At 37.3% G+C, this 23,746-nt stretch overlaps 1 pseudogene; it reads right to left on the bottom strand.

The window, feature by feature from the left end:
* Nucleotides 1-597: 597 nt before the first annotated feature.
* LOC100020140 (NADH dehydrogenase [ubiquinone] iron-sulfur protein 8, mitochondrial-like) overlaps nucleotides 598-23,746 on the bottom strand; it is a 27,070-nt pseudogene continuing 3,921 nt past the window's right edge.

Here is a 23,746-nt window from a genome sequence, read left to right as displayed (position 1 = left end):
AGCTTTATCACATTGCCATTTTACTTTCTTGCTCTTGTTTTTTCCTCTGAAATATTTTTGTTGCTGCTGCCTCCTGTAAGATATTGTGAACCTCTGCCCAAAGTTCTTCAGGCACTGCATTTGCCATATCTAATCCCTTAAATCTATTTATCACTTCGACTATATATTCACAGGAGGTGTTATTTAGATCATTCCTATATAGTCTGATGGTCTTTTTCCATTACTTTCTTCCATTTAAGACTGAATTTTATAGTAAGTAGCTCATAATCTTAGTTATAGATGATTCCAGATTTTTTAAAATCAATACTGTGTATTTGTTCTAAGGCAGAAGAGCAGTAAGGTCTAGGCATTGGAGGTTAAGTGACTTGCCCAGGATCACACATGTAGGAAGTATCTGAGGCCAGATTTGAACCCCCACCTTTGGCTGCAAGTTATATAATCAATCCTACTGGTAATGTCCATGTACAGGTTTGCATTTTGGGTTGTTAAAAAAAAAAAGACTATTTCCTATGACAAGGAAATTTTTTTCACAATTCTAGGATTTATTTCAGGATGGGGGGGTGCTATTTCCCCCGGGGCCAGATGGGAGCTCTGGCTTCACCAGTACAGGAAGATGGCCTGGATGTTGCCAGTGATCTCGACCTTCCACTTGTCCCCATTGTTGGGAAGTTTCTCCTTGTTGTACAATAGCTCCTCATGGGTCTCTGTGGAGAACTCAAAGTTGGGGCCCTCCATGATGGCATTCATGGAGCAGGCCTCCTATCAGAAGCCACAGTAGATGCACTTGGTCATGTTGATGTCATAGCCAGTGGTCCTCTGGCTGCCATCTGCCCTGGGCTCAGCTTCAATAATGATGGCCTGGGTAGGGCAGATGGCCTTGCAGAGTTTGCAGGCTATACAATGCTCCTCCCCTGAAGGGTAGTGCCTCAAGGCGTGCTCCCCAGGAAGTGTGGGCTCAGGGGACCCTTCTCAAAGGAATAGTATATGGCGCAGGTTCCTCAGAAGACCTCCATCCAAAACAGGGTCTGGGCTACTCAGCCAGTAATGGACTTCATGCCCATGGTGTGCTCCTTCACATTCTAGTTAACTAGTAAAAAATTAACAACTGCAGGAAAGTTGCAGTATATAAAAAACAAAACAATACTATATAATTATGAGCATTTTATAGATCACCAACAAAAGAGATAGAAAAATTACAGTTAAAATAACAGTATAAAATTCTTGGGACCCTATGACCAGGGGGTTATCTTGTCCAAAGTCCATTCGTTTCTTCTCTGCTTCATTTTATACACCAAGGACAACCTTTCCTGTTATTCCAATTATTTTTTTATTTTCCACTTTAGCATTCCAGTCCCTCCATGATAAATGTGACTTTTTTTGGTTTTATTTCTGGAAGATGTAGCCCTTTATAGAACAGATTAACTTTGACCTCTTTGGCATCAATGGTTGAATCTATGACTTGTGGTACTGTGATTTTGAATTGTTTGCTGTGGATTCAAAGAGATACCATTCTGTCATTTTTGAGATTATTCTCAGTAATGTTTTTTTTCTGTTTTTCAACCTTTTATTGACCAGGAGGCCAACTGCATTTCTTCTAAGGGGTTCTTCCTCACACTAGTATATGTGATGATCTCCTGAATTAAATTCACCCAATCCCATGCATGTAAGTTTACTGATACCCAAGATATTGATGTCTGATTTTTCCATCTCCTGTTCAACCACATCCAGCTCACCTTGGTTCATGAATCTGACATTCTAGGTTCTGATGTAATATTGATACTTATAGCATCAGACTATCCCTTTTTAGCATCAGACACATCCACAGCTGAGCTTCCTTTCACCTGTGGCCCAGTCACTTTATTAGTACATCAGCTCTTTGTAGTCATCTTTCACAATTTCTTAGTAGCATGTTGGATACCTTCAGACCTAAGGGATTCGTCTTTCAGTGTCATATCTTTTTTTTAAAAATAATTTGTTGTTTTTATGGAGTTTTGTTGGCAATGATACTGGAGTGGTTTTACATTTTTTCCCTAGGATATCACTTTTTGGTTTTCAGAACTCTCCACGATGAACTGTCCATCTTAGGTAACCCTGGGCAGCATAGCTCCTCCATTGTAGTAAGGCATTTTTCTAGGATGGAGTTGCTAGGATACTAATTAAAAAATGAGACAGGGCCTGTCCTTGAGGAATCACAAAAGAATGTTGGAAGGAATTGGTAAAGGGAAAAAAAAGACCTTTGAATGAAAAATGTGACTGGACATCCATTAGTTGTTGAAGTTGTGTGTAATTCTTCAAAATCATACATTCTGGAAAATGAGGGCTCTGAGTTCCTAATATCCCCATCTCAACTTATTCCCAAGTTCTATTGTGGTTTGCCTCTTTTTGCATATTTTTTGCACATATTGTTGAGGGTCAGTTAGTCAACACGCATTTACTGAACACTTACTAGGCTTAGGACATACAATGAATGGCAGAAACAGTTGCTGACCCCTATAAGTTAATATTCTTTTTTTTTAACCTTATCTTCCATCTTAGAATCAATACTATATATTGGTTCTAAGGCAGAAGAATGGTAAGGGCTAGGCAATGGGGGTTAAGTGACTTGTCCAGGATCACACAGTTAGGAAGTGTCTATGGTGACATATGAATCCACACTCTTCCATTTCTAGGGCTCATTCTCAATCCATTGAGTCACCTAGTTTCTCCCTACAATTTAATATAATAATGCAGACAACAGCACAGGTTAAAAGAATCTCTGTCTCTTTTTTGTCTTTTCAATTTTCTCTTTCCTTACTCTCCCTAACTATGAAGTTCAGTGATGACTGAGAGTTTGTAAAATGTAAATAATGGAAGGTTTCAAGAGGATTAGCTTTAAAATGAATCAAGAAACAGGGGAAGGGGAAATCAGGTTTTGAAAGAAAACTTGACAATAAACCCACCTGAGAAAAATAATTTTACATGGTTTAAGGATTAGAAATTGAATGATAATGAACAGATGGAAAAGGATAAAATAAACAGGAATGAATCTATGACAGTTGGACTCTAACATGACAGTTCCAGATGCACCAACACAGCAAATGAAAATGATACTCCATTGACTTCGAACAAGCCTACTCAGAGGAGGCTTATTCTGGTTGCGATGCTACTGGAAAGTACCAAGGAATTAAAAGGATACTAAATATTCAGGGATAAATAAAGTTTGACTTTAGTGTTTAAAAATAGCCAAGAGAATATTAGCAGCTTTTTCCTATCTCCTTACTTTCCCATATAAACAAAATTATTTGTGCAAAAAAATCCACCTACTCAACATGTACATAAACCTACATAATTTACTACCATCAATCAGGAGAAGTTGAATAGAATCTCAGATGGAGAGGAATTTCCCAAAGGTGGTGAGTTCCACTATTATTTTTATTTTTAAAAAGACATTTTGATTTCATCTATTACATGTAATAAGAAATTTCCAGATCAGATTTATGAAGTTATATGATCCAAATTATCTCCTTTCCTCTCTTGCCTCCCCCCTCCCAGAGCTGGCAAGAAATGATCTTGGTTATAAATGTTTTATCATGCCAAACATGTTTGCATATTGTTCATTTTTAAAGACAATAAACATAAAACCAAAACCCAAATAAACTTAAGTGAAAAACTGCATGATTTGATGAACATTCCAACTCCCAAAATTCTTTCTCTGGAGATGGATAGCATTCTTTGTCACAAATTCCTCAGAATAATCTTGGATCATTGTATTGCTGAGAGTAGCTAAGCCTATGAAAGTTGATCATTCCACAATGTTGTTGTTACTGTGTATAATGTTCTCCTGATTCTGTTTATTTCACTCTGCATCTCTTCTTGTAGGTCTTTCCAGCTTTTTATGAAATCATCCTATCCATTATTTCTTTTTTTTTAAACCCTTACCTTCTGTCTTGGAGTCAATTGACTCCAAGGCAGAAGAGTGGTAAGGACTAGGCAATGGGGTTCAAATGATTTGCCCAGGGTCACACAGCTGGGAAGTGTCTGAGGCTAGATTTGAACCTAGAACCTCCCATCTCTAGGCCTGACTTTCAATCCACTGAGCTACCCAGCTGCCCCCTCCATTATTTCTTACAGCACAATAGTATTCCATCACCATCATATACAACCATTTGTTCAGCCATTCCCCAATTGATGAACATCCCTTCAATTTAAATGTCCATTTCTTTGCCATCACAAAAGAACAGTTTTCAACCTCTAATCTCCTTTTTATGTCCTTGGGATACAGACACAGTAGTGGAATTACTGGATCAAAGGTATGCATTGTTTTATAGCCCTTAAGTCATAGTTCCAAATTACCCTCCTGAATACTCAGATCAGTTCACAGCTCCACCAGCAAAGCATGAGTGTCCCAATTTTGCCACATCCCCTCCAACATTGATCACTTTCCTTTACTGTCATATTGGGCAATCTGATAGGTGTCAGGTGGTACTTGAGAGTAATTTTCATTTGCATTTCTCTAATCAAGAGGGATTTCATATAATTATTGATTGATAATGATAATAATAATGATTGATACCTTTGATTTCTGCATCTGAAAACTGCTTATCCATATCCTCTAAGCATTTGTCAATTTTAGAAAGACTTGTATTCATATAAATTTGACTTAGGTCTCTATATATTTGAGAAATGAGACCTTTATTAGAGAAATTTGTTAGAAAATTTTCCCAGTTTGTTGTTTCCCAGTTTCTTCTAATCCTGGTTACATTTGTTTTATTTGTATGAAAACTTTTTAATTTAATAAAGTCAAAATTATTCATTTTATACCTTGTAATGTTCTCTATTTCTTGTTTAATCATTAATTCTTCTTTTCTAGATAGATTTGAATGATAAATAGAAAGTTTCTATAGTTATTCCTCAGGGAGTTTTGTTGATTGCCTAAAGCCCCAGAATATTGAGATATAATATAAAAGAGAATCATCAAGGCACAGTGTATTGAGGTAGCTTAGTGGATTGAGAGCTAGACTTAGAAATGAAAGGTGCTTAATTGAAATCTGGCTTCAGACACTTCCTACCTCTGTGACCCTAGACAAGTCACTTAACCTCCATTGTGTAGCCCTTACCCACCTTCTGCCTGGAATGAGGACACATTAGTGTGTTTAAGGTAGAAAGTAACTTTTTAAAAATCATCAAGGGGGGGCGGAGCCAAGATGGCAGCTTAGCAAGCAGCAAAAGTTCAGACCTCGCGAAGACCCTTCCTTACCAATACAGATTGAATGCTCCTAGGGCACTGAAATTCAATCTGAACAACAGGACAGAAGCGGGGAACCCTCCTTCTGGATTCAAATCAAAAGGTACGCCCCCCAAAAGCCGGAATCCAAGAATACTCAGGGCTAAGGGGAAGGCTGAGCGAAGGTCCCAGGACCCCTCCCCCACAACCCAGAGGGCTGAGCCCCCAGCAGCAGCGGGAACCTCTGAGTGGGCAAAGGTGCTGGTTTGCAGGGTCTACCTTGGGAGCAGCGGGGTTCCAGGCTCGGAGCATCCAGCTTGGACAGCGGGGAGGAAGCCAGGGAGAAATGGGCTGTGGCTGGGTCCCTCCAGTGGCTCCAGTCTCACCCTTGCCTGGGGCACATCCAGACCAATCCAGTTGAACTAATCCCATCAGAACTCCTCAGAGTTTAGGGAGGCGGGCAAAGGCACTTGCAGACACTGGAGAAGCAGCTGGAGAGAACTGGAGAGAGCCTGGGCGGCCCAGCCTTCCAGGAGTCTTCAGAGCCTCAGTGCTTCATACCACATACAGCCCAACCCAATTGAACTCAATCCAATCAAAAGCCTCCAGAGGACAGGGAAGCTAACATTCCTCCCCTAGAGACTGTACCAAGAGATCTGACAAAGCTCCAAGAGGGGAGACTGACAGCCCCAAAACCAAAACAAAATGAGAGGAGCAAGAGCACAGCCAAATACGGGGAGCAAAGAAGGGATAAACTCGAGCAAACAACAGAAAAAGAAGAAAGAAATTACAATAGACAGCTTCTGCACAGGTAATGAGCAAAGAGCGAATGAAACAGAGGGGGAGGGATCAGCAAAGGAAAAATAAGAAATCCCAGCAAATTGGATATAGGCTTTGGAAGAACTCAAAATGCAATTCAAAACACAATTAAGAGAGGCTGAAGACAATTGGGAAAAGAACTTAAAGACTAAGATAAGTCATCTGGAAACAGAAAATAGTGTCTTGAAAGCCAAAATCAACCAGCTGGAAAATGAGGCAAAGGAGATGAAAGATGAGGCAAAGCAGATGAAAGATGACCTCCAAAGAAAATCCGACCAAAAACCTAAGGATGAAATCCAGTCTTTAAGAACCAGAATACAACAACTTGAATCGAACGACCTCACAAGGCAGCAAGACACTGTAAAGCAAAACCAAAAGAATGAAAAAATTGAGGAAAATATGAAGCATCTCATTCACAAAACAGAGGATTTAGAAAATCATTCAAGGAGAGACAATTTAAGAATTATTGGCCTACCAGAAGACCATGACAAAAGAAAAAGACTTGACATTATATTACAGGAAATTATTAAAGAAAGTCATCAACCAGGGCTAGGAGAAAGACAAAGTAGATAAAGAATTCCTTTTGTCCAGAATGTGTTATGCAGTTAGAGTTCCTTAGTCAAGACAAAGAAACTGCAAATGAAAGATGAACTTAACTTGCAATCTGACTTGAAAGGTTGGCCAACAGTTGAATTCATTATATGGAGGAAATTGCACTATCTTTTGAATGGTGCCTCATTGCTCCCTAAAACGAATACCCAATTTTTAAATACCTGTGTTCTATTGACATGTTATGACTACAATTCACAAAATGCTTCAGTCTTTTCTGAGAAAGCTGAGAAAGAGGAATGGATGGCCAGGTGCATATGGGCTACTCCTATATTATGCCTCATATGAGAAAGGGAGAATTGACCAGGATTGGTTGGCAATAGAGCCATCAAAAAAGTGGCATTCACATGTTAAACTCAGTGAAATTGCGTGGAGGTGGTTGGGGCAAGGGGAGGGAAAGAACATGAATCTTGTAACCATGGAAAAATATTCCAAATCATCTAATTAAATACAATTTTCAACAACAACAACAAAATTTTGTTATAAGGGATGGTTCTCTGGGAAAGGAGGGAATACTGGGAGAAATTTAGGTCACATGTTTGTAAAAATCAGTAAAAATATTTTTAAGTTAAAAAAAGAAAAACTGTCATTTTATACAGAACACACTGTAATTCCATTGACACAGGGAATTCTGATGAGGAAACTCCTTTTTACCAAGGACAATCGGTTTCTAACCTGTAATTTATAGCATAAGAGAATTTCCTGGCATCCTAAAAGGTAATGCCTACAATCATATGGGAAGTATATGTCAGAACACAGAATTCTATCCTTGAAATCAGAAAGAAATGGTGTCAAAACTTATCTTAACTTCTTTTGAGATGGGGCACACTGGGCACATCATTTAATATCTCTGAACCTTAAAAAATAGAGGACGGTGTTTTTCTTTTATCCATTGAAAGAGAAGGAAAGGCCTCATGGTATATAGCTTTGACCCTGGGGTAGGGTTCAAATCTTGGGAATTATGTCTAATGTCTTTCACAGATTCCTGAGCAGATTGTATAAACTACATTCATTTTGAATTCATGTCCATGGAGAAGAGAAAGTAACGTATGATAATCCAACCTCTATCACTCAAACATTTTCTTTGCCTCTTTTATGGGAGAAAGACAGATATTATCATTTATTCTGGAATCACTTTAGCAGATCTGTGCTCCTGCAGGAACCAGAAGGAAGAAAAAAGAATCCTCTCCTCAAGTCTCTTGCCACCACTTCCTGATCAGCTGTCATTGGCAGCCATGAGATATTGAGACAGTGACCTGGGACAGCAGTCAAGTCAGCATCCCTGGTACTGAAAATCAAATGAGCAGAACTTAATGTACTTACTATTCACATTGTTTATAATTAACCAGAAATTAGGAATTAATTGATAATCTCCATTTCTATCCTAATAAGGCATTAACAAAATAAATCTAGCAATTTTGCCTTTCATAATTGTAGCAAAAGCTATTAATCATAGCCCATGTAATCTTTGTCTTCTCTCTCTCTCTCTCTCTCTCTCTCTCTCTCTCTCTCTCTCTCTCTCTCTCTCTCTCATTATCTCTGTATTTGAAGTTTGCAAGTGGGCTAAGATTTAAAATCAGAATCATGTCAAATCTGCATGTTCCATAATATCCCTAGGTAAAAGAAAAGAAAATGATCTAATAATGAGAGAAGTGACATGCTACAGCACATTAGTCAATAACTTAGTTAAATTATTGGACTGTGAGGTGTTATTATTCATTTGCTAATATTATTTAGCTGCTGAATTAATGCGCTGGAATATATCTATAATGAGGACTAACATAAATGAGGTTAACATTTAAATATCTGGAAAGGAAATGTAAATATGTTTGTGGTTAATGAAAAAAAAATTAAGGATGTAAATTCCCTGCCAGTGAATTAATACAAGCCAGAGTGATTTAGATAATGGTGTCTTTTGGGAGATTAATCAGAGTAATTGTGTAATAGACATCATTAGCATTGATTTGCTTACTGAAAGGAAAAATAAAAGAATTTAATAGACAGCATTAGGATGACTGGTATTTGTAGGATCTCTTACATGTATATGTGGGAAGAGTATAAAGATGGGTTTGGTTTGTTGTTTCTTTAAGACGATATCCAAAGATATTTGTGCAGAAGATAGATGGAAATATGGGACTGGAGCTCTGGGGAGACATTAAAGGCCATGATCAAGATTTGAGAGTCATCTACATATAAATAGCTAAGGAGTCATGCAGTAGGATGATATTTTGCTATGTCTACAATTCCCTTGAAAATCCATCTTAATTAATATATATATATATATATATATATATATATATATATATAAGCCTTCCAATAATTCCTGGTAGCAATGACATGTCCTTTTACCATTTTCATGAGGCCCTCTATTTCTTTAAACAAATCTGTCTAACTGAGTCATTGATTGGAACATCTTTATCGACATATCATTGAATAGGTTCATATAGACATTGTAAATGGAAGATCTTTCGATTCCACACTCAGATCTTAGTCATTTTGTAATCTCCTTAGAAAGATAATCCATTATCAATGACAGTCATTAAGTTTGATGGTATGTAACTATGCCAGTTTTTCTATTGTTCTATGGAGTTTACATACTTATTCCAGGAGTATTGCTATATATCTTTAAATGATTACATAATCAGAGAGCATCTCTGAAATTTTGCTTCTTTTGAACTAGATGTTGACGTTTCAAGATCTGCCTTATTTGTATTAGTAATGAGATTCTTATTCCTGTTTGTAATATTATAATTACGTTCTTATTAATGCAAATAATGAGTCACCCTGAATTGATGACATCATTCTAGTTTGCATTGAATAGTTCTGTTGGGTCTGAACAATTATTGTTATCACTATTCAGCCACATATTACTCTTCCTGCCTTCATGATGCATAGCTATCCATGGGGTTTTCTTGGCAATATTGTTTATAATAATAACTTTACATAGTGTCCATTTGAATACAAGTGATCATTTCAGGACCTTATGTACTCACAGGAACCAGGAACTAGCTCTATCTATCCTCCATGAACTTCAGTTACCTTGGTTATAACAAAAATATTATCTTTTTTTGCTAAAAAGCAGAGTCCAGGATATTTGCAGCTTGAATATTTGTGACCTAAAATTTTATGTTATACAATAGATATATTATATACAAATGGGCCATATTCCCTCTCTCTCTCTCTCTCTCTCTCTCTCTCTCTCTCTCTCTATATATATATATATATATATATATATATTCTCATGCATTTCCTAACTGTGTTACCCTAAGTAAGTCATAACCCCACTGTTCAACTCTTACTTCTCTTCTGTGTTGGAACCAATATTATAATATAATATAATATAATATAATATAATATAATATAATATAATATAATATAATATAATATAATATAATAATATGACAATAATAAATGCTAAATGGATATATCTATTAATTTCCAATAAAATTAGAGAAGTAGAGTTGAAAAGGTACCTCCAAGACCATCTAGTTCAATCCAATCATTTTCTACCTGAGGTGACATGCTCAGGGTTACTCAGGTATAAATTGACAGAGCTTGATTTTGGACTCATGTGTTCTCTTCCTGAATCCATAGCCTCCCCTGACCCCCATTCTACTATGCTCAGTTCTATGAAACTATACTCTTCTCTCACAATTTGTAGATTTCTTAAAGTTATGGGAAACTCCAGCTTGAGAAAATAAGTTCTAAATCAAATTATTTTGCCTTTACTGTACTTGGGATGCTATCTTTATATTTGTGGATTGGAGGAAACCATCAAATGATCTAATATATGTAAAAGAAACAGAGTTCAGGCTAATATATTTTATTTTCAAATGAGCAGACAAGCACTGAAAAATGATAAAAAATATCAGAGAAGGCTTCTATTTGTGCTGGGCTGAAACATCAGTTATAGTCATATTTTACTTGGAATCATTTGAGAGAAATTAAATGCTTCTCAATTGAAAAAAATTAACATCCATAACTATGTACAAAAGGGAGTATCTTGTTAACTTCCTTATAATAAGTATGCTAGGTATGTCAAGGACATGTAGATTGGAAATGGAAAAGCTTGACAGAAATGAGAAGAGAAATGTGTCAGCTAACAACAGACACGATCACCCTGTGATAAGTTTCACCCCAAACCGTCTGACCTACTACAATCTTACCTGACCTTTAAAACCAAGATACTTCACTCACATTTGCTAATAACTTACTCTTGTCCTTCTTTTCTTCCCACCTTACTGTCTCCCATATTCATATAATAAGGTCTCACTGTATACAAATATGTTAGCAATAAATCTATTTGGAGCACATCGTTATACACAGATTTTCATGAAAATCAAACAAACTGCCTGGGGAGAGACAGAGTCTGTTAAATTCCATGCCAATCTCATTGCAAAAACCTTTAAAGTTCTTTCTTAATTTCTTTCATGTCCTGCACAAAAGGTCAGCTACTTATTGCTACCCCCCAACTTGCTTAAAGCTCTGGGAAAATTCCCTCTTCATGATAAGAGTATGGCCCATTGCTCCTGAGATATAAATGCACGTGGATATCAGCTAAATGTCAGACTCTTGTTCCAAACCTGCACTTTTTGTTCAGAGCGTTCACGTAAGATAAAATCACATCACTTAGGCAGTTAGCTCTCCCAGCTAGGACACACTGCCCCAGCTTGAATATGACACTCTTGATTGAAGTTTCTCCTGTATCAAAAAGGATCTCCTAGATCAAACCTTAACCCCTATCCTACTGACCTCAAAGAGCTCACTTATTTAGAGCAAGAAAAGTAGCACTCAGAAATGAACAGATGACAGAAGGACTAGCCCTTCCGTGTTACTGAAAACCTTCTTGGTGACCATAACCTGCTGTTGATTTACTGAGCTTATTGTCAAATAAAGAGACCAAATACATTTCTAACAAGCTATTGACTATATTTGCCAAATCCTGTACTATAGAAGTTGATTTGCTGAGGCTAAACGTAGAAGTTTTCCTTTGCCCTCATTATGTTTCCTTTTATTCGAGTCACTTGCTAAATGGTCCAGTAGACAAAGCACTGAAACTGGAGTCAGGGAGACCTATGTCTAAATCTGATCTTCATCTTTGGATAAAGAAATCAAAGCTATACAAGTCACAAAAAGCTCTAAATCATTACTGATGAGATAAATGCAAATCTGAATGATTCTGAGATATCATCTCACACCATCAGATTGACTAAAATGATAAAGGGGCAAATTGGCACATTTTGAAGGGGATGTTGAAAAATGGGAACACAAAGACACTGCTTATGGAACTGTGAACTGATCCAGCTATTTTGGAGAACAATCTGGGATTGTGACCAAAGAGATCTAAAACTCTGTATAATCTTTAACCAAGTAATGCCACGACTTGATATGTTTGCTAAGATGATCAGGGAAAATGGAAAAGAACCTATATGTTCTAAAACTCTCTTTGTGGTAGCAATGAACTAGAAATTGAAGGAATGCTTATCAGTTGGGGAATGGCTAGCCAAATTGTGGCACATGATTGTGATGGAATACTACTACATCATAAGGAATAGCAATCAGGTTAATTTTTTTAAAACATGGCAAAACATGCAAGAAATTATGGAGCCTGAAAAGAGAAAAACCAAGAGAACATGAACTAGAGCATATAAATATAATTCAAAGAATAACTTATATATATATGTATATATATATATATATATATATATATATATATATCTCCAAAGAAATGACTGCTAGATAGAAACAAGTAGGATGGTTTTATAAATAAACACAAAAATTAATATATGTATATAAAATATTAACAAACATATACATATGCACATATACCCATATATGTATACATATATTCACACATGTATTGATGTATATATGTATAGAGACAGAGAGACAGACAAAGACAGATAATGCCCTCTCCAGGGAGAGAGGGAGGGAGATACCTGGGAATTTAATGTAATAAATGTAATAAATATTTTAATTTTTTAATTTTTAAAAATCAAATTTAAATTTAAAATTTTTAATTTAAAATTTTTAAAATTAAAATTAAATTTTAAAAAATCTTAACAAATGGCAAGCTATATGATCTTGAGCAAGTCACTTAATCTTTGCTGGTCTCAGTTTCCTTATATATAAAAACATCGAAAATAATAGTATCTGTCTCACAAGGTTATTCTGAGGATGAAATGAGATGATATTTTGAAAGCGCTTTGCTAATCTTAAAGTGCAATATAAATGTTAGCTATTATTATTATTATCATTCAGCCTAGTATTCTAGCCAGTCAGGTTGTTATTTTTTAACTTCATAATCTTTTAACTAGTGTGTTAGCTCTCTATCCATCTTTATATCATTCATAAATTAGAATTTTTATGGTGAAAAATTTTGTGATTCAAGTTGTACTTTTAGTATGCATAAATTGTAAAATTGGGGTATTTGTTGCCTATATGGATTTGTGGATGTCTTTCACTAATTTCACATCCTTTTATCTTTGCAATTAGCCTAGCATGTGGGAATCACCCAATAATACAAAATCAATGACTCTATATGATTTTTATTATTCAGTTAATCAAATATTTAATTGCAGTCTCTTTTGGGTCCTTAGAAGAGCACTATTGCCGTAGGAGATACAAACCAACAAACAAGTATAAAGGAAATCCAGTCTGATGTATGCATAGGACAATTAACAAGACATATTCAGTGGATATAGTGCGGTGTCATAAAAAGAACATCAATCCATGAGACAGAACACTTGGACTGTAATCTGAGCTTGGCTAAGTTTACTTTGTAAACTTTGGGAAATCATTTCTTTGACTTGTATCTCAGTTTCTTTATCTATTAAATGGGCATACTGTACTACTTGGTGAGAGAGAGAGAGAGAGAGAGAGAGAGAGAGAGAGAGAGAGAGAGAGAGAGAGAAAGGAGATTTGGGAAGATGAGGCAGAAGTTGGTAACTGAGAAACCAATTAGGAAACTGATGAAATATCCACTTAATTTTAACAGAAAAAGTCAAATGCCGTATGTACAATCTGTACTCCAAAGCAAAATTATTCATCCCATCCACATGTGCCAGTTGCCCCAAGGAGTTGAAATGAAGGTGTGTGTAGACAGCAAAAAGATCATCATACAATATTGCCATTATTGTGTTCAATGTTCTATTTCTTTCTTTCTACATCAGTTCCTACAGATTTTCCCAAAATCTGAAATCATTTTCAGAAATGAAATCTGAAAACATCTTGCTTATGATTTCTTATGTTACAATAGTATATTGTATCACCAATATGCACCACACTTTGTTCAGTCATTACCCAAATTGTTAGACATCCTTCCACTTTCTAGTTCTTTGCCACTACAAAAAGAATAGCTATAAATATTTTTGTACACGTAGGTCCTTTCCCCCTTTTTATTACCTCTTTGGGGAAAAGACCCAACAGTGGTATTACCAGTTCAAAGGGTATGCACAGTTTTATTGCTCTTTGGGAATGATTTCAAATTGCCCTCCAGAATGGTTGAATCAGCTCATAACTCTACCAAAAATGGTTTAGTGTCCCAATTTTGCCACATCCCTGCCAACATTTACCACTTTTCTTCAGTAAAATATTGGCCAATCTGGTAAGTGTAAGGTGATACCTCAGTATGCAGTGATTTCCATTTCTCTAATTGAGTAATTTAGGACATTTTTATATGATTAAAATAGTTTTGATTACTTTATCTGAAAATTGTTTGTTCGTATCCTTTGAACATTTCTCATTTGGGTAATGGATAGTTTTCTTATAAAATTGACTTGGTTCTTTGAAATTTTTGAGAAATTAGGGGGCATTTGGGTGGCTCAGTGGATTGAGAAATAGGCCTGGAGACAGGAGGTCTTAGATTCAATTCTGGCCTGAGACACTTCCTAGCTGTATGATCCTGGGCAAGTCACTTGACCCCCACTGCCTATTCCTTACCACTCTTCTGCCTTGGAACCAACACACAGTATTGACTCCAAGACGGAAGGTAAGGGTTTAAAAATAAATAAAAAATGAATATATTTGAGAAATTAGGTGAGAAATTTATCATAAAAATTTCCCCAATCTAATCTGTTGTTTCCCTTCTAATCTTGGTTATATTTGCTTTGTTTGTACAAAAGCTTTTTATTTAATATAATTAAAATCATTCATTTTACATCTTATAATTCTCTCTATCTCTTGTTTGGCCATAAATTCTTCCCTTCTCCAGAGATCTGCCAGGTAATCTATTCTATGTTCCCCTAATTTAGTTATGGTATCATTCTTTATATCTAAATCATATATTTGAAACCAATACTTAATATTGATTCTAATACAGAAGATCTTCACATATGCAACAATCCAACATTTATTAAACAAACATCAAATATTATCTATATGCAGAGCATTGTTCAAATCATTGATGAGAGGATGGAGACAAGGACACAAAGCATAAAGGAGGCACAGCTCACTGCCCTCTGGGTATATTATATCAAAATTATATCAATATTATACTGAAATGATACACAGATTGCTGAAATGTATTACAAATGTTCTTGAATAGGACTCTACATGATGGTGGTAGGGGGAGTATGGGAGAGATCTAAGATGGCCCATAAGATATAGATTTAGAGTTAGTCATCTAATTCAACCTCTTCCTCATTTTAGGAAACTGGGAAACTGAGTCCCAGAGAGGTTACAGGGTATGTTCAAAGTCATAAGGGATATAAATGACAAAGTTAGGATACAAATGTAGGTCTTTTGCCTCCAAACCTGTGCCATTTACACTATTCCATGCTGCTTCCCAGGCAAATTGAAGTTCATGACATTTGAATCTGGATCAGAATAGGGATGAAAGAAATGGCAAAGCACTCTGGTGTCTCTGTCAAGAAAATCCCAAATGAGGTCACAAAGAATTTGACATGACTGAAAAAAATGACTCAACAAAAATATGGATAAGAAATCAATAGACAAATATAAGGAAGAAGCAGGAAATAAAATGGCTTCGTGTACAGAGGGATGCCCTTGTGAAAAGGAGATCTGGATTTAAATTCCTACCCTGCCCTCCACTTACTATGTAAGTAACATGGGACAATCCACTTAGCCCCCTGGGGCCTCAGTTTCCACATTTCTAAACTGAAAGCATCAGAGTTGTTGACTTCTAAGGTTCCTTGTAGCTCCAAATCTTTGATGGTGTGAAGCCATCTAAGACATGGCGAGCCATGAGAATGAAGGACTTGATAGCCTAGGACAGGTGGTTTGGGGTGGGGCTCAGAGATGACTTCAGTTTGGCTTGTTTCGCATGGATTCACTCACCATCTGCTCTGCTCCCATTTCACCTCCAGTAGAGTAACTTCACTTGGAGTGCTATGTAAATACATGTTAACAATCATAAAAATAAGGCCAGATTACGAATGCATACGATGAGGTATTAACAGCTGTGTTTTGAATTAATCAAGAATTTTAGATCATTTCTCAACCATTTAGGGAAAACCCAAAACACGTTTTGCCAAGTAGAGTGTTTCGCTCAATTTTTAAGCCAGTGAGCAGATATGCAATCTGAGGGGTATGTAAGCTGCATGCTCTCTTCTCACCTGCTTAGCCCTAACTCACAACAGTCAGTTTTGGATCAAATGTATTCCATGCTCACTTGGTCTTTTCGGTCTTTTGCCCAGAGTCCAACTTGGACGTTAAGTGATGTTTTCCATATTAGAAAATCTTACATTTCCTCAATGAAGTATAGGGAGAAGCAGAACACCCAGCAGAGTTGTGGGTTTGTACTTCGACAAGATGCTCCTGCCCAGTCTTCAGTATGAAATATTTGTCAAAGACAAGCACAATTTCCCACATGTCTTGGGTGGTACCCAATAAAATGTGAGAGTTAATATATAATCATCTTTGCTGCTATCTTCTGTATCTCCCACAAGAACATGAATTAGCAGCCAAGCTCTGTACATCCTCTATTATTTATCATCATGGGATTGCTGTTTTAACATTACATTAATTTGCCAACCAATTAGTTGTAAATCAAATGGAAAATCTTTGTCCTCTACACAGTGACACTCCATACTTTCATGTGCTAATATTTAACCATGTCCCATTTATCATCCACACTACTATGTTCCCAGGTGGGACATTAGTAATTAGATTACTTCTCTGAGATCTTTAAATAGATTCAGTTTAGCTTCCTTCTCCCACATGAAGGCAAAGTGGGCCCAAGGCTAAACTATGAAGTCAGCAAAATTTATCCTTAGAGCTTTCACACTTCCTTTTTCCTCCCTCTTTGCTCCACGCCCTCATTGAGAGTCCATTGTTCTTCCTTGGCTCCTTGGCATTTTGAGGACCCCATTGGTATTCCATACAATTATAAACCTCCTGGGACAGTGAGGCATGTTCCCTCACTTCTACATTAATGTAAATTTACTTGTGTCATCCATTTCTTTTCATTTTGTGGTGGCACAACTGAAGACAGGAGGACCCGAGTTCTAATTGGGTTTGGATTCTTTCTAGCCATGTAACTCTGGGCAAATCACTTAAAATTTCTCAAATGGTTTTCTTATCAGTAAAACGATATTACAGTAGTATCTCCATCTCACAATTTATTTGATACTAAAATGAAATATTTGTAAACCACTGGGCAAATCCTAATGTGATATAAAATCATTAGCTATCATTAAATTTCTAATGAATTATTATCAAGTCATAAATTACTGCTAACAGCAAAGGGCATTTGGCATCATGGAAAGAAAACCAGGGATTTGGAAGCAGGAAACCTAGTTGAGAATTCTGAGTTCCAAGTTCTGAAGCAAGTCTATAATTGTACTGACTATTTTTTCATCTCTGGTTGGTAGTCATAAACCCTCCCCTACCTTGTTCCTAAGTTATTCTGAGGAAAATTCTTTGTTAAAATAAAATTAAATGTTAAATTAATTAAATTAATGTTCAAATATTGTTGTGTATGACCTTTCATAATCAAATTAGTTAAATTAAAATGTACATTTTAGAGGTGTAAAGTACCTTAAAAATCATGGTGTACAATGCCTTTATTTGAAAGATAAAAAAGTTAAGATCCAGTGTAATCAACTAACTTCTTCAACTTCAGAAAACTAGTTGGTGGCAGAGCTGAGAATAGAGTCTCAACTTCTATTAGAGAGCTTTTCTTATTATGTCACACTATTATACTGATTTTTCCACATACAAATTCCATTTGCCTGCGTCCACAAGGAAATGGTAGGAAGAAACATCACCACGACAGTGCTCCCAGGACTGCTTCCTGTTTTCTCTGTTTACCAAGAGCAGAATGTTAAAGTAATTCCTTTTACTTTATCATCATTTGCTAATCATGGGCACAAAGGCTCCTTTGTACCAAAGTACAACTATGGAATATAGAACCAGAAGAAAGCCAGTGTCTGACAATCTATGCCTCATTGCACACGCAAACCCATTGTTCTTTTCCCAAGAGATACTCATCATCTGGCCTCTGGATCTTCTTGCCTTTTATAGTGATCTGAATTCTAGGGCCCTTTGGTACCCTTCCTCTTATTTTATTGTTTTCGTTGTGCATATTGGACTCTTGTTTCTCCTTACATTGCATTGCATTAGTTCATAGGAATTTTCCCAAGTTTCTTTGGTCTTCATATTTGCTGATTGTAAGTGCATAAGAATTTCCAGTTCGAATAAAATCCAATGATGTGTTCAACCTTTCCACAATTAGTACGTACCCATTTTCTCGCCTGTTGGTTGTTGTCACCTAAACAGCTGCAGTGAATATTTTCATCTCTAATATCTTTCCTTCCAAAGATCTCATTCAGAATGCTGTTGCCACCATCAAAGGTGATTTTCCCCAGTTGTTTTGATTCCAAGATTACTTCTTTTCTCTGTTGTTTCTTTCCAACAGAATTCTCTCATAGTGGTCCGGCAGTAAAACCTTCAGGAGACTATAAAGGAATCTAGCTACTTTACAAAAGAGGAGGAATGCCCCCAGATCAGATAAATATACTTCGGTCATTTTGAGACCTAGAGAGACGTTGGTAGTCTTTCATGTCTCTTTCTTCTCCTTCTTTCTCCCCCTCCTGCCACCAATCACTTAATTCTTTATTCCAAAGAAAGAAGCTATTCTCTTTTTAGAGTAGGCTGAAGAGACTCATGTGGTGGCTAAACAAAATGTGTTTTTCTACAAGCATTGGAACTTCAAAATGATTAATCTGATAAATCTACCCTCAACTCCAGACTGCACCAAGGACTTCTTTAGAAACTTTTTGTTCAGGTTCTTTTTGGAATTTTTACATACATTAGACCCTTAACAATGTGGCCGTAACCCCCAAGTATTGGTCTCTAATAGTATAATTCTCCATATGCTATAAGGGGAGGAGGCTTCTGGTGGCTATTTTTTTGGTTATGGGATGAGGATTTCCAGAATCTGCCAAATAACAGCGTATTGGTGACGGCCCATCTAAACTGCAGCTAAGATCAACCTTTGGTGAACTGTGTGCGCTAACTATAGCATCAGATTGTTCTACAGAAACACAACTAACAAACTCTGTCTCTATCACAGGTTCACTGAATGAGCTCGAGGAAATCTCTTAAATTCACTTCAGTTTCTCTGGCCAAGAGTAAGAGTTGAAGTCGATAGCAAAGTTGATTAATTCTACATCTCAGTCTGTGGCGAGTTAGACTCCAACCTAATCACCTTTTATGATCCTCCAAATTAAACTATACTTAGGTAGGCTTCAAAGAACTTATTTTATTGCCATGATGAGTGTGGCTTCACTGGTGTGGGTACTCCTACCTGCCATCTCCTGTGATGTAGGGAGGTCATAAGCAAAAAACACCTTCATGGCCCATGCATCCATCATTCTTGGCCCCTATATATTTCGCCATAAAGCATCTATTTGTTGTTTTTTAAGTTTTGGAAAATTTTATTTAATTAATTAATTTAAAATATTTTTCCATGGTTACCAGAATCCTGTTCTTTCCATCCCCTCCACCCACCTCCCTCCCATAGCCATAAAGCATGCATTTGACATACTTGAGGTCTTCCTCTAATTCTCCTCTCATGCCATGGATGTTAATGAAGCATGATGCTTCTCCAACAGTTATCCTTCCCTCTGGTTGTGGAACTGGGTCATCGTCTTTTCCTTTTTTGTCTCCACTAATTATTATATAACATTTACATTTTGTGAAATTCTTCATTATTATTATCTCATTTTATCCTCACCACAACTCTTGGAAGTAGGTGTCACGAATCGACCCATTTTACAGATGAGGAAATTGGCACACAGAAAGAATGAGTGAGTTGCCTATGTGTCATACATAGCGTTTGGTGCAGAATTTGAACTCGGTTCTGTCTGGTTTCAGATTCAGTTCTGTTTCCACTTTTTCACCCAGGGGTCTAAATTAATATAATCATCATCACCATTGTCATCGATGTTGTTAATTATAAATTAAATATTAATAATAATAATGGCAATGTAAGGGTTAAGTTGAATGATCCCTAAGGTCCCTTATGGCTAGAAATCCTTGACCTTATGATCCAATGATAAGTGTATATAGTAATAGAGCAGTTCAGTGGTCTGTGTATTCTGCTGCCAATGATACTCTGGACAATCAACATTCTGCGTCCATTTTCCATGAGAGCTCAGATGAATTCTTTTGAACAAGTGCCTCTAGTTTATCTGGCTGGTTACCGACCAATGTGTCAGACTCCATGATGTATCTACCCTGGACATCTTGCCGTCTGTCCTACTGCTGTGTGTGGGTCATGCCCGGCTCCCTTCTGGAGCTTGGTTTGCTACTATAATCCATGCAATGCTACTGTTGACTCTTATAAGGACATGCCAGTGACTGGCTTCTTGATACACTCGTTCCTTCTCCATTCTTTCCTTCATAGGCTATCTTCCCCTGTCCCCACTAGAATGTGAGCTCCCCGAGGACAAGCCTGCTTCATGTTTGTCTTGGTATCTCTGGGTCCAACTCGGTACTCAGCATATGGCAGGTACTTAAGGAAACATTTTCATTCATTGATTCATTTCTGACGTCAACGTAATGTTATCTACAAAGACAAGCGATAATCTTCAAAATGAAAAAACTTGGAAAAATGAAGACACAATAGGTGGCATTTGAAGACTGTCTCTCAGCGAGTGCAAAGCCCTGCATAGATGCTCCCTCACTACATAGTACAGATCTGGATGTCTAGAAATCCTTCCTAAGGATGTGCCCAGCAATCCTGCTCCTGAAATGGGAGGGAAGCATATCAAAGGTGCCCAGCACTGTGGCACTCCTGGGTGTCCTCCTCAGGTTCTGCCTGACGTGGGCAGAGACATTGGTCCTCTCATTCAGGCTTTGGGCTCTTTATTATAGTCTTATAGAAATCGTCATATCCCATCCCCTCTATTGCTGTTCTTGGAATGTGGAAGATTTAGACGGTTTGTGGAAACAAGAAGCTTGGTAAAAGCTCAAAGAAGATACCCGGAGAAAAGGAGGCTATTTAAAAAGGAATCTCCAAATTGTCATGAATGAGAAACTACATTCCCACAAAAGATTTAATTCGATGAATTATTTCACATGAAGTTTCAAAGCAGTTAGATGGCACAATGAATAACCAAAGACTGTTGTCAGGAAGACTCAAGTTCAAATTTAGCCTCGGACATGAGCTGTGTGACCTTGGTCAAGTCACTTAATCCCCTTTGTCTCAGTTTCCTCCTGCGTAAAATGAACTAGAGAAGGAAATAACACATCACTCTAGGATATTTGCCATGGAAACCCCAAATAGAGTCATGAAATGTCAAACCCAATTGAAAATAACCAAAAATAATGATATTAGGTGTTAACTGTATGCAAGCTACAAATGTTGAGGATATCATTCTGCATAAGGATGGTGATCTCTGCCCTTGAGCAACTTACACTATCATGGGAGATGATGAGAAATGTTTACAAATGAGATTGACATGAAATAGAATGTGATTGGGGAGGAAAGGAAGGAGTGATTTGCCGTTAAGATGTCCAGGAAGATGGGGTGAGCCATCTTTTTCAGGACTTTCAGAATGGGATCTTAGAAGAAACCCTGGGAGAAGATTCATAAAGGGATAGGTTGGGTTTTTAAGACACAATCTGCCTCAGAGTTGAGTGGTGCAGTTCTCAAAGCAGGGAGAGAGAGGTGGAGGACATCACCACACTCAGGACCTTGGAAGGTTCCAGGTAAGTTGGAAGATTGTCATTTCACTCTGGGAACAGAATGGGGAGGTGGCAGCATCTCCTGGATTTGGGAACAATATATGATGCCTTCTGCCTGATCAGGTGAAGTCTTCAAGCAGGACGTGGAATGAGAATAGCACATTTCTTTCTCTCACTTTTTCTGCCATAGATGGAAGATGAAACTGGTCTATTTTTAAGATAAGGAAGTAGAAGTGAGGGTGCTGGTAAGTTATTTGAGAGGGCTTTTTCCTGAGGTTGTACTAAGGCCATGTTCACAGTGGAGAAAAAAGGATTGGTCAAGAAGGCTTTACAGTTCCAAGAAAGAGTGTGTGTGTGTTGAGAGGATTCCATAATGGTACTTTAGAGAAAAAATAAAGCCAGTGACAAAAGGAGTTCGGCTTAGGCCCCACGTACACTTTTGACTTTATACCATGGATCAGAATTATAGAACAAACTGGAGCACGCTAAAGCACAGTGTGACTTCTCATCTTGTTTCCTTTTGCCTTAATTCAAATGTACTTTATCCATTGTTTCTTTTTCAGATAACTGTGTGGGATGTGATGTTAGAGTTGCTATAGTTACTCATTTTTAATGAGTTTGGAGATTTTATTATCAAACCAAGTAAATCTCTCTCTGTCTCTCTCTGTCTCTCTCTCTCGCTCTCTCTTTCTCTCTGTTTCTTTCTCTTCCTCTGTCAGTCTGTCTATTTTTTCTGAATGTCTTTCTTTAAAGAAAAAAAAAACACCTTGCCTTCTGTCTTAGAACAAACACTGTATGTTGGTTCCAAGGTAGAAGAGTGGTAAGGGCTAGGCAATGGGGGTTAAGTGAATTGTCCAGTTAGGAAGTGTTTGAGGCTAGATTTGAACCCAGGATCTCCCATCTCTAGGCCTGAATAGCTTCTCCCTTCTGTGTACCTTTTTGTTTTTTTCTGTCTCTGTCTCTCTGCCTCCTTGTCTATATTTTTTCTACCTTTGCTCTGTCTATATCTCTCTGTCTTTCTTCATTTTCTGTCTATCACTCACTGTTTCACTGTCTCTATCTCTCTTTCTTTTTTCTCTGTTTTGCCTTTTTCTCTGTTTCTCAGACTCTCCCATTGTCTCTCACTCTCTCTTTTTCTTGGCCATCCCTCTCTGTTGACTCTATTGTCTTTCCTTTCTCTACCTCTATTTTTCTATCTGCCTTTCTTTTACTTCCTGTTTCTTCTCATTCCTCTGTCTTTCCCATTGTCTGTCTCGTTTTCCTTAGGTTTCTCTGCAACTCTCTGTATTTCTCTCCTCCCCCTCCCCCCATTTTTATCTTTTCTTTACTTTGTATTTTCCCGTCTCTATTTTCATCTCAGATTCTTTGTATCTCTGGTTTTTGGTCTCTCAGGGCCTATAACACCATTTTCTTTTTCCTTACCCCTTGCAAGTCCAGGTCTTGTTTGAATGGTTCCTCCTTTAGCTTTCTAGCTGCTCCATCTCATCCTCTTAGTAGAACTCCCAGAATTGAGTGTCTTCTTTCCCCAAGGTGGAAGACTGCAGTAATTTTCTTTCCATTTTCTATGTTCTTAGACAACAACATACCTTGTCCAGGGGATATGTGGTGAAACAGTATAGCAGAGCATAGAATTTGGATGGGAAAAAGGAAAAAAAAAGATACCTAATTCAGGTAGTTTACAAAGCTAAAGCCCAGCCAGTTATTGTTAGTTCAAATTCTTAGCAATCAGGAACATCACAGAAGCTCTAAGCTGAAGGGGAGCTCAGTGGCTATCCAGACTAAGCCAAATCTGGGCAAGAATCCCCCACAATGGGGTCTTGCAGTCCCAGATCTCAGACTATATTATAAAGCAGCAGTCATCAAAACAATTTGGTACTGGCTAAGAGACAGAAAGGAGGATCAGTGGAATAGACTGGGGGCAAGCAACCTCAGCAAGACAGTATATGACAAACCCAAAGATCC

This window comes from Monodelphis domestica, chromosome 8 (assembly GCF_027887165.1).
Source record: "Monodelphis domestica isolate mMonDom1 chromosome 8, mMonDom1.pri, whole genome shotgun sequence".
Lineage (NCBI taxonomy): Eukaryota > Metazoa > Chordata > Mammalia > Didelphimorphia > Didelphidae > Monodelphis > Monodelphis domestica.
Note: the sequence above shows the minus strand (reverse complement) of the source record. Positions and strands in the feature narration are given on the sequence as shown.